Here is a 12,705-nt window from a genome sequence, read left to right on the forward strand (position 1 = left end):
TGCAGTCAGGCTCGGCATCAACAAGTCGAACACCCCTGACTGCACACTCACTGCTGCTTTTCTTCTTCTACAGTTTTGTTTAACAGCGATTTGTAAACAAATTAGAAGATGCATTAGCGTCACCCACACTCAATGCTCAAATGACCCAGCCCTTCAGATTACTTATTTTTTATTTTAATGTAGGCATTACAGGTGGTATTTATGTAAAATATGGAGTGACAGCTTGGAATAGATATAAAATTGAAGTTTCTACACTTCACTGTGGGTTTGTGACGCACCTGTGCTGAACCAATGGGCGCTCAGCTTGATGCGTTTCTCATCATCCTCTGTCGTCCGCAGTCGGGCGCAGTTGGTGGGGCGCAACTGCGGCGCCTCGCTCCAAATCTGCGCCCGCCTCGCTCTCACAAGAGTCCCGTAGCTCACGCAGTCGGGCAGGCGGAGCAAGTCGGACAACTTGTCTAACCATCGTGCATCGGGGGAAGCAAGGCGCTGGTCGAATCTGCGCAGAACTTGCTCATCTCAAACGAGCCTAATGCCTCGGGAATGTACAGTGGGATTGCACACATTCCCATCTTGGCACTGCCCGGCAACCCACACAGTTGTGCTGCCGGCCACTGAGCTGCTCCACAGGAGAAGTTGTGCCTTGCTTAAGGGCTTTTCACTTGGTAGTTGTTTAGAATGAAAATGTTCCAGTACTCATTCAATCCCCTGCCACATGCTTTTGCCTCAGAGTGGAATAAACTGCCTCATGAAACCAAGAAAGTGCAAAATCCACAGGTTTTTTAAGAAAATGATCAAACATGTGTTATTAGATAACATCCCCAAATAAGAAATAGCATTTTAACTTACTTTGAACTAACTAAATTTGAATTTATTTTAACTTATTTGAATTGGGTTGAACAAAAGTGTATTTCTATTTTATATCTTACCATTATTATCCAACTCTGTATTGCACATTTATATCAATAGATTGTTGTGTTAGTTGGTAATGTTGTTGTTGATGACGTATGTCACTCGCCTCTTCGTCTAATGACTGTAACCACCTTGAGAGCGGGGTTGTACTGATGGCCCACCAGGGACCACGATGGAAATAAGTCCTGGAGTCTATCGTGCTATCCCTGACAATGTCATTTATATGGTATTGTAACAAAGTGAGTATTTGTCCAAGGAACTGGAGACTTGAAGTTGGTACAGGCTTTTTATTCTTGTCTTCACAATATAGCTCCTAGCAGCTAGCTTCGCTGCTAGCTCTGCAACCACCCGGTCAGCTCGCCCACATGGCCTGACTGGCCTCCGCCCCGGCCGCTGGTCACATATATCCCCTTCCCCCTAGGAACACACCCACACATATCAGTTCCTAGGTACAATCTAGACACTTCTATTGCACATCACATTACAGGTAATACTTGGATTACCTGAAACGCTACAGTATTCTTTTACCACTGCATTTGAATTTTGTTAAATAAACTAAACTAAACGCTCAGCATCCCAATCTAATTTATTCCTAAAATGTTCCTTTATTGCTCAGTACATACAAGTGTCCCATTACACTCCGTCCTTATGGCCGCACTGTCTATTGACTTCAGGCACAATAGTCGTGATTGAATTCAACCCCGACTATTATAATTATGCTCTACTAACTATGTAGAAGGACATGGATATAAATACCTTGGATATAAGGGCAAAGGTGATGTATTACAAGGCCTTATTTGTAACATGCCCTCTATTTGCTGCATCATCACAAAAACACCAGGTAGCATTTGTTTTGACAAATAAATGCAAGTTTATCTCATGTTCTTTCACATTTCCCTGGCTGTGCTAAGGGAGCGTGTGGACCGTGCACACCCAAAAAGGTGTTACTATCACACTTTGAGACGAGGGATACATATTAATGCCAAATATGCTGAGGAAAATGAATGACAAATATCTCAAATATGCTGATCTCGACTCCTAGGCTTCAGCCGAGGGAAGGGCCTCATGCATAATTCAGAGTGGCGCCGCTACATTGACAATGAACGTTTATGTAAACCCAAAGTGAGATAATACGGCAAAAAGCAAATGCTAATTCACATGACTAACAATATGAAGATGGTCATTTGCATACTGAACTACTGTATCAAAGGTTAGAGTGGGAAAGAAGTGGAATTAAATGGAAATGCTCTCTTGATAGAAAGATAAACTGTGACGAGAGCGGAGCCGAGTGTCTTTCCCCCTGTGAAGAAAGGTCACCAAAGAAGGACTTTTGAATAGAAATTAACTCGCTCATTTGAAAATATGTGTTTTGTCTTTTTGTGTAATTATTTCCACATACATAAGCCAATAAAGACTGGGTTCATTTTTACTAGTATATTGACTTGAGCACTGAAACACGAGTCGCTCCGCTCCGTATGTTAAGGTTAAATGTCCTATTGATGAAAAAATATATACGTATGTAGATGAATAATTTTGAATGACAATAATAATGATAATATATCTATCGATACTATAATTCCGGCAGTGTCTGTCTGTACTATGTCTGTCTGTCCTTCACATATCTCAAGAAACATTCGGCCCTAGGGCGACCTAGCCATTCCCTAGCCACTCCCCCTACCCAACCCTCGAACCCCAACTCCCTACGACCGTCCTATCCCTACCTCCGGCCCACTTTTCATAGCTCCGCCCCCTTACTGATCAAGCCACCCCTCCCATCAACCACATCCCCCTGGGGTTCTTCGTCTTGGTGTTTTACGGCAGTTGGTATCCTTTATGTTGCATTACCGCCTCCTTATCCATCCACTGTTTCTCTACATTCTACCATCGCACTCAGAAATCTCGAGCAACTGCCCTGGGGTTGTCACTCAATCAATTGTGATGTCAGCGGTGATGATGTAATCAGTGATATCATCGGTGTGACAACACACAGAAGTGTGTGATTCACACGTGATGATGTCGCATAGACATTGTGACATCATCAGTGATGTCATAAATCACTGATGATGTTATACCTACTGATGATGTCATATACATTGTGACATCATCAGTGTTACTCCTGCCTTAATCAATCTACAGAGGTTCTCATAAGACAAGTGTTTTGTTTGTATGGTATGTAAGTTAGTGCAACCTTCACTGCGCACAATGGTTGAGAAAATAGACATGGAGCAGTGGACATCCAATGGCGAGGCACACCTCGATGAGCCGGTGACCAACGGATTCAACAGCTGCAAGAAGAGCAGCCCCGAGCTGCTAGGCCAGCGTGTGAAGAGGATCGTGATGGCCAACCTGCTGGTGATCCTCACTGTGGCCGGTGTCGTCATCGGTGTTTTTATTGGACTTGGTGTGCGCAGCATGGTGCTGAGCAGGACCCAGATTATCTTCATCAACTTCCCTGGCGAGCTGCTCATCCGGATGCTGAAGATGATAATCATCCCCCTGGTTGTGTGCAGTCTGGTGTCCGGAGCGGCCAGCGTCGACCCCAAAACCCTCGGCAAGCTGGGCGGCTGGGCTATGCTCTTCTTCCTGGTCACCACCTTGATCGCCTCGGCCATCGGGGTCATGATGGCTTTCATCATACAGCCGGGCTCAGTCACCCGCACAAAGGACGAAGTGGTGAGGTTGGATGGCGACTTGCCCCCGCAGAAAGAACCCATTGACTCATTCTTAGATTTGATCAGAAACATCTTTCCCTCCAACCTGGTGTCTGCTGCCTTCCAATCATATGCAACGAGCTACAAATACAATACCACGAATGACCCAAACGAGAAGGTGCCCATTGGTAAAGACCAGGATGGCATGAATATTCTGGGCCTGTTGACATTTGCCATTGTGTTTGGTGTGGCTTTGAGGAAGCTGGGAGAGGAAGGAGAGATCCTTATCAAGTTCTTCAATTCCTTCAATGAAGCCACCATGGTGCTGGTCTCCTGGATCATGTGGTATGCGCCTCTGGGTATGATGTTCCTGGTAGCTGGCAAGATTGTTGAGATGGAGGACCTTCGCACACTCTTTGCCAGCCTAGGGAAGTACATAGCATGCTGTCTGATTGGACATGCCATCCATGGCCTCCTGGTGTTGCCAGCCATTTACTTCTTCATCACTAGCAAGAACCCCTTCATCTTCCTATGGGGGATATTCACTGCCCTGGTATCTGCCTTCGGCACTAGCTCCAGCTCTGCCACCCTTCCCCTGATGATGAAGTGTGTGGAGGAGAATAATGGCGTGTCCAAGCACATTAGCCGCTTCATCCTGCCCATTGGAGCTACAGTTAACATGGACGGTGCTGCTCTCTTCCAGTCTGTGGCTACCGTTTTCATCGCCCAGTTCAACAACATCCCTCTCAGCTTCATCCAGGTCTTCACCATCGTTGTGACAGCCACAGCATCTAGTGTGGGAGCAGCAGGTATACCTGCAGGTGGTATTCTGACTCTAGCTATTATCCTAGAGGCAGTAGGTTTGCCCACCAATGACATCTCTCTCATCCTGGCTGTCGACTGGCTTACTGACCGTACCTGCACAGTGCTGAATGTGGAGGGCGATGCCTTCACAGCTGGTGTCTTGCAGTACTTTGTGGACCGCACATCCAAACCAGAGGAACGGGCAGCGCTGAGCCAGGCCAGGCTGGAGGAACACCCGAGTGCTGCCACACCAGAACACTCGCCACTCACCAGGAAAGAAAGTGGGATGGGTGATTCAGAAAGTGTCTGTCTGTAACTCAAGGACGCTTATGACCTAGCTACCTAACTAGATATTTGGTTAATTAGATAACTCGTTTTAATATAGGTGGATGAAAAATAACTTGTTTCAGACGTCCTCATGCTTGAAGGTAGCATTGCACGCGACAGGTCGCACTGGTGCTGTTTCCATTGAATATACAGACTTTTTCTGACTTAAGCTTGATCAAGTTGAATCCCAAAGAATTTGCAAGTTGAATCCCAAAGAATTTGGCAATGAATTAGTATAAAACGGCATGGCTGATGGCTGTTTTCTCTAACGTTACTTACTTTAAATTATAATCCACACAGGAGCCTTCACAGGCTAATGTTTTGTTAGTTGTTTATTTGCTTTTAATTTGAAGGCAGAAAAGGGAAATGGTACGTGTGAAGTGATACAATGGACAGACCAGTGTCACTTCAAACTTCTATCACTTCACACATACCATTTCCCTTTTCCGCCTTCAAATTAAAAGCGTAAAAGTTGTATTATTCACTAACAAATAGGTACTTTGTAATGACAGCTTATCATTTAATAAAGCATGATTAAAACAAACTCCACTTACACTTGAAGGTGAACACAGGGTCTGCCATGCTGCTATCCTCCTGGCTGTGTAGTCCTGCTAGACTGAGGCGGAGGGCAGATGGAGCAGGCTTGGCAGACAAGGGGTCCAGGCAGAGGACAGACAGGGGGAGAGGTCCAAGCACCAGAGCAGAGGGCAGGCAGGTGAGGAGGTCCAGGGCAGGTAACAGGCAGGCGAGGGCTGGAGCTGGAGACAGGAGTCAGGCAGAGGTATTTGCACTGCGGCTAAAGACAAGGCCGGATCAGAATAACTGAAGAGTGGCTGGAAAGTACTGAGCTGAGTGTACAGTCTGGCACGGTCTGGGAGTTCAAGCCAGGTATAAGAAGCAAGCAGATTATTAGACCAATGATTCTCAAGGTGCGGGTCACGGCTCAAAAAGGTTGAGAACCCCTGGATTCGATGATCCGTGGCAGCTGCGATGACGGTGCCCGACTCCCACACCTGACTCTAAACCTGCAATCCCTGCAACACACCCACCCACGTGGCGCACACACACACACACACACACACACACACACACACACACACGTGTGCGCGCGCACACACACACACACACACACAGGGACAGCGAGACACACTAGGAGGCAGAGTGCAAGACAGTTTCTTTGATTTGATGTTTGTTTATGTTTGATGTTTGTTTTTGCATGCATTTTGATTATTTGTGTGTGTGTGTGTGTGTGGCTTAACTGTATTTTGGATTGATTGGTTTGGGATGTGTTTGAACAGTTTTTCTGCTGTGTGCCCACTGAACTAATGTACAGTAAGAGACTGGGCAATTAACCTGATTGACTGACAGCTGGAGCCAATTTGCAGTTGGAGGCAGGAACCAATCAGTGACCATGACAGGGAGCTGAAAGTGGAAGAGGGCAATTTAAAAGTTTTCCATCCATATAGCCTATGTTTGATAAATCACAACTTTCTTTTATGCATGTTAAAACATCTACATGTTAAATACTTTTATGAATGAGACAAAATAAGTGCATTTAGGCGGAGTTAAAAGGCTCTGACTTTATTCCTCTCACCAGTAAAACAATATACACATTTTAAATGAAAGGCTATGGAAGAAATTATGGAAATGTATTTGGTGACAAAAAGAAAAAAAGAATAAAATAAAATCGTTTAGAATGCCTGACAGAGCATTGACGAAGCCCAAGCCACAATTTGACAGTTTTATTATTATTCATATTCATATTCATATTTTCTAAAATTGCACTATTATTTTTTTCTCAATTCACACAATTCATGTGCAAAGCACACGGCGATAGAGCGCTGAGATTTCAAAGTACGCACATGAGCATGTGAAGGATAATATAGGCACGTTTGAGCGACAGATTTACATTCAAGCTGGAGCAGGGTCGAGTTCAGCCCCGACAACATGTAGCAAAATGTTTATCTAAATGGAAACGTGGTGTGCTGAAACATGCAAGCAAACATGACGTTGAACCTGGAAATTGTAGAAGAACATTTTCAGACGTTGAACATGGAAATCGTAGCACATGTTCAGATTGTTTTTTTATACATTTTATTTTCAATTTTTATAGAACAATATACGAACAAGACAAACAGGCTCAGACATAGAAAAAGAAAGGAAAGGAAAAAACAAACAAAAAACAACATAAATCAACATTCAACATTGCAATGTGGTGCTATCGGCCGCATAAGGTGCGTATGTGTTTGTAAAAGACAATATGCATGGGATCCCATGCAAGTGGGTCCATGAGATACCAGCTGGGCAACCCATCCGTCTCCCCTAACCTCAGTCACTGGTCTAACCTCGTCGAAGTAGGCCAGATACGGGTCCCAGATAGCCGAGAACCTTCCAAGCAAGTTAGTTCTCAGGTACCTGAGTCCTCCATCTGCACAACAGAGATCATGTCCATCAGCTACACCTGAAAAGGTGAAAAGGACGACTTCCATTCCTTCAGAATGAGTCTTTTGGCGACAGTTGTCCCCAGTGTCAGAGATTGTTGCACAGCTATAGGGAAGTTCAGTGAGGACTCAGAGCAGCCGAAGATGGCGAGTTCTGCCTGTAGGGTTATTTTGTAGGCCTTAGAGTACCAATCAAATATTTTGGCCCAGAATCCCGTTAATGAAGGGCAAAACCAGAAAGCATGAGATAGTGTGCCCTCTGACACCTGTCACACAGTGGCGAGACAGAAGGGAAGATCCTGTGTAGTTTATGCTTGGAGTAGTGAAGACGGTGAGTGACTTTAAATTGGATCAGCTGGTGTCTGCTATTAACTGAGCAGAGACAGACTCCTTTCCCATATAATGTCAGCTAAATCAATACCAAGTTCCCCCTGCCATGCATCTCTAATCCTCTCAGTAGAGGCCATGTTGCAGTTGTCAAACAGACATACAAATCTAGAGATAAGATGCTTGGAGTGAGCACATTTTCAGATTGAACACAACCTAGGAGAATCATTTGGACATCAGATCCAAATTTTTCAAAATAAAAGCTTTCATACAAACTCGATAACATACACAAATTGAAATCTTATACGTTAGGCTTTAATGTTTGTATTTATCACATTTCATATCAGGCTTCCATTGACGGAAAATCCGTTGTAGCAACGGAAAACTTTAATCACGGCACAAGTTACAGTTGTTATCTCTTTATTATTAACAATAATATGGTTCCAGACGTCAATGTATGTTCTTTTTTCACAATAAATGTGTGGCCATCTGAAGAGATCAACTTTAATCCAAAAAGTTTGCAGCCATCAGCAGTTTCAGTATGTCCTCCGGAGCAACGGGGAATTCAGGTATTGTTTTGCTGTTCGTGTAATGGACCTTGTAGGTGAAGTACATGCAGACCTTGGACAGGACATGAGATGGGATCTCCCTGAACATCAGTTGATTGGTTTCATTCTCAGCGAATTGGCCTGGCCCGCTCAACATGGCGTTGATAGTTCCGGACGTCAACGCATGTTCTCTTTTCACAATGAATTCATGGCCATCGGAAGAGATCAACTTCACATACGTGGCATCTGGCCCTTCACAGCCACCATTGGTTATCTGAGCTTGATCGTCCATCATGAATATCTGTTGGAGAATGTGGAGTAATGCTAACCAGTCCTACTTATAGCCCCTGCAGGGAAGGATTTATGACATCACTGATGATGTCACACAAGTCTGACATCATCAGTGATGTCATCGATGACATCACAATTGCTCGAGTGACATCACTAATGACATCACACTTGCTCGGGTGACATCACCAATGACATCATCACTGACAGGGGCGGCACTAGACTCAGCACAGAGGGGGCGAAGCATTCTCAGTGGGCTCTTCTGATAGTCATTTTTTCTCATAATCACAACTGTAAAACAGCTGATATACACTATCCATAAGCCGTGCTCAGAATGGTTCACTCATCCACCCACTCACTATTCACCATGTGTTTATAGTGAACTATTTGGGGAATGACCAAACAAGTTTCAGACACTACCTCACTCTTTTTCTCCACTCTTTTTCTCTGTTGGTAAACATGACCGCATTGCATTGTGGGATATGCGAGAAAATGTAGGTATAGCCAGAGCAGAGCAGCGGAGGTCCAAAATGCGTGACAAATGTAGCCAATGAATAGCCATAAAGGGGGCTTGTGCTACGTTTGAATGCAGCGTTCCCGGAAGTTGTATTGAATTGTATATTATCAGCTTTATTTTATGCATTTTCTCATGCTCTTCTATTATACGGCTCTGGATATACTGTAGCCTACATTCTCAGTTCACTAGAAATTGCAGTGCATTGTTTGTTTTTTAAATAGTGGGCTATTAGGCCATCCATCCATCTTCAACCGCTTATCCAGGATTGGGTCACGGAGGTAGCAGTTCCAGCAGGGGACCCCAAACGTCCCTTTCCCTGGCCACATTAACCAGCTCTGACTGGGCGATCCCCAGGCGCTCCCAGGCCAGCCTGGAGATATAATCTCTCCACCTAGCCCTCAGTCTGCCCAGTCTCCTCCCAGCTGGACGTGCCTGGAACACCTCCCTAGGGAGTCACCAAGGTGACATCCTTACCAGATGCCCGAACCACCTCAACTTGCTCCTTTCTCCATTGTCCCCTCACTCGAGAACAAGACCCCGAGATACTTGAATTCCTTCACTTGGGGTAAGAACTCATTCCCTACCTGGAGTAGACAATTCGATGATTAAATAGTCTTATATATATATATATATATATATGAAGTTAATTTGCAAAAACAGGTATCTCCGTTTGGGTTTTTTATCATTTTATTTTATATATTGATGTATTTATACTGTAAATAATTTATTTGGCGGAAAATTTTATTATCAATCATAACTCAAACATATTCATCTGATAATTTTCACATAAATCACCTCAATAATGTTTTCTATGTGCACTCCAGGGAGTATCAAACAGATGTTTGTTCATTTTAAGAATGGTGTTTACCTGTTTTTGCAAATTAACTCTTTATATATATATATATACTATATGAAGAGTATATATATATATATATATACGGTATGTATACCATCATCAGTATAATGGGAGCTAGGGCTCTGTCTCTGTCGCCCTGATGACATCATCAATGATGTCATAAATGACATCAGTGAATTACCACTGATGACATCATCAGTGATGTCATAAATGACATCAGTGAATCACCACTGATGACATCATCAGCGATGTCATAAATGACATGAGTGAATTAATCACACACAAGGCTATAGCTCAGTGATGATGTCACTGATGACATCATCAGTGATGTCATACATAGGCATTGTGACATCTTCAGTGATGTCATAAATTCACTCACACACAAGGCTATTGTTCAGTGATGTCACTGATGACAGGCTATAGTTCAGTGATGATGTCACTGATGACATCATACATAGGTATTGTGACATGCAGGCCACACAGCAGCCGAGCTGCGGGCATGGTTGCGCAAATTCACTATATGCCAGGCATGTGTGTTACTGATGACATCACTGGTGATCATCTGACATCTGGCTGCCTAGCAAAAATATTACCAGGCAGCTGGCTGCCGGTCACTGATGACGTCTAAGAGTGTTTTCTCACTGGCGCCCCGGTACCGTTCCCGAGCACACTTGTCCCCAAATTGACCCATTTCGGAACGTATGATGAGTGTGAACGTTGCGTTCTCTTCTGTTCCGCGCCCGGGTGCGCAACGGGGAACCATGACAGGATCCACTTGAAAAGGTGGTCTGGGGAACCCTTTGGAGTGCCCGGGAACTGAACACTTGCGAATGTGAATGTCTATGGCATCCGCAGTCTATGGCATCATCAGCGATGCCATAGACTGAAATGTGATGTCATCAGTGATAATAAAGCCTTCCCTGCTGAGGTTATGAATTGGATGACTCTTGCTCACCCCATCAAGCATGACCTGTGACAACATGGACCAGCTCTATCAACCAGTGGGAGATCAATGCACTCTGGAGCCACTTCCAGAACACAATAGGATGGAAGTCCTTAAACAGGTCACCCGTATGGTGCTGCGGCAGACCGTTGAAGGGACACAGATGCCCAGTAGGAGGCAACTGCACTCTGGAGCCACTTCCAGACCACCTCAAGCAATGTGATGTTGCAAGAAAAGAAAGAACGCAAGGGTGGCAAAAGTTGCTGCGGCGTCAAGCTGCACAGGGCAAGGCCAATTGGCCTTCAGTGTCACATGTTTTTAGGGCACAAAGGCCATTGAATGAAATAAGAGGATTTGGAGTCTACATATAAGTAACCAGTGTTGGGGGTAACTCATTACAAAAGTAACATATTACATGTAATATATTACTTTTAGCAGTAACTCAGTAATATAACGTATTACTTATAGGATTTCAGTAATATTATACCAGTTACTTTGTCAAGTAACTCAAGTTACAAATTGAGTTAACATTTTTTTAATCAAAGCACACATTTAAATAAAGATCCGATCATTTCCTTATCAGACTGTGTTTTTATGCATATGACCACTATATATGACAATAACAAAGGAAAAGAATAACATTTAGAATTTTGGGCAGTTTACACTGACTTCAAGGCAGTTGAAATTATTTTTTGGGATGTTCCAGGGTGGCGATGTCATTCTGCTGCTGTTTTGGTGAAAGTAATGCAAAAGTAGTGTAATAAGTAACGAGTTACTCTACACAGACAGTAATATTGTAAAGTAACTTATTACTTTCAAATGAAAGTAGTAATAAGTACTATATTACATTTTGAGAGTAACTTGCCCAACACTGTAAATAACTTAACTAGAAAATAACGAAAGCAAAACAGAAAAAGAACAAAAGAGTGATGTAAAAAACGAATTATTCGCTTTGAAGTTGGCATTTGAAGTTGGCATATGCCTCTAATGTTATGCTGACTGATGGCTGTCCAGCCTATACATTAGGTTGATCGGGACAGGGGAGTTGGGGGTGGGGGTGGGCGTGGCCGCCACTACATTAAGTTATATTAATTAATTAAATTAAGTGATATTTCAAACATAGGCATTTCTCAAGTAGTGTTTACCTCAACTTACTGTACAAGCTTTTTAACCTCACTGCAAACAAATAGTATTCCTGTTCAGTTGACTCACAATGTTTAACATTATAGCCTACCTACTTAGTTCGGTTTAATTTTACTGCAGTCACTCACAATTCCATGGTGAAACAGGGGCGGCTGTAGCTCAGGAGGTAGAGCGGGTCGTCCACTAATCGCTTTGGATAAAAGAGGTCGGTGGTTCGATTCCCGCCTCCTCCAGTCTGCGTGTCGAAGTGTCCTTGGGCAAGATACTGAACCCCAAATTGCTCCCGATGGTGTGCCAGCACCCTGCGTGGTAACCTGCCGCCATCGGTGTATGAATGGGTGAATGTACCTACTGACTGTAAAGCGCTTTGGATAAAAGCGCTATATAAATGCAGGCCATTTATATATAAATGCAGGCCATTTATGAAACAACTGAACCAATTACGCCGGTTACAGCCCTCTGTCTTATTTATTTTGATAGTATTGTACTTTTGGCTGATAGGAGCTCTAACTGCCCTGTAATCTCCGACTCCAACATACCCTGAATGCTCTTGCTGTCTGGGTAGAGGAGCACAAAATGAATCTCAACCCAAAGAAATGTAAAGCCTTACATGTCCCCCACATGAAGCATCCACCCGCCCTGCCGAGTCTCCATTGACCAAAACATCCTGGAAGTCTGTGACACAGTTAAAGTCCTGGGGGGTCACCATCCAGAGTCATTTATGATGGGACAGCCAGGTGGACCACATGTTGATGTCTGCCAACAGGAAGATCTTTGCTCTGCATTGCCTGAAGAAATTTGGTGAGAACTTGTTTCCATCTACAGGCTACGCGTGGCCGGTGCTGGAATATGCAGGTCCCATCTGGCACAGTTCCTTGACTACAGACCAAGCAAAAAGGCTGGAAAGCGCGCAAAAACGGGCTTGTAAAATCATCCTCGGCCAGAGGT

The 12,705-nt window shown here is 43.9% G+C and overlaps 2 pseudogenes across 2 annotated transcripts; one reads left to right on the forward strand and one right to left on the reverse strand.

The window, feature by feature from the left end:
* The first annotated feature begins 3,114 nt into the window (after positions 1-3,114).
* On the forward strand, positions 3,115-4,683 carry LOC310773006 (neutral amino acid transporter B(0) pseudogene; annotated as a pseudogene). The gene has a single exon. The product of its transcript is annotated as a neutral amino acid transporter B(0) pseudogene (transcript).
* Positions 4,684-7,966: 3,283 nt separating this feature from the next.
* LOC310773007 (elongin-C pseudogene) lies at positions 7,967-8,302 on the reverse strand (annotated as a pseudogene). The gene has a single exon. The product of its transcript is annotated as an elongin-C pseudogene (transcript).
* Positions 8,303-12,705: the final 4,403 nt, after the last annotated feature.

The sequence above is a fragment of the Poromitra crassiceps genome, assembly GCF_964638095.1.
Source record: "Poromitra crassiceps genome assembly, chromosome: 3".
NCBI lineage: Eukaryota > Metazoa > Chordata > Actinopteri > Beryciformes > Melamphaidae > Poromitra > Poromitra crassiceps.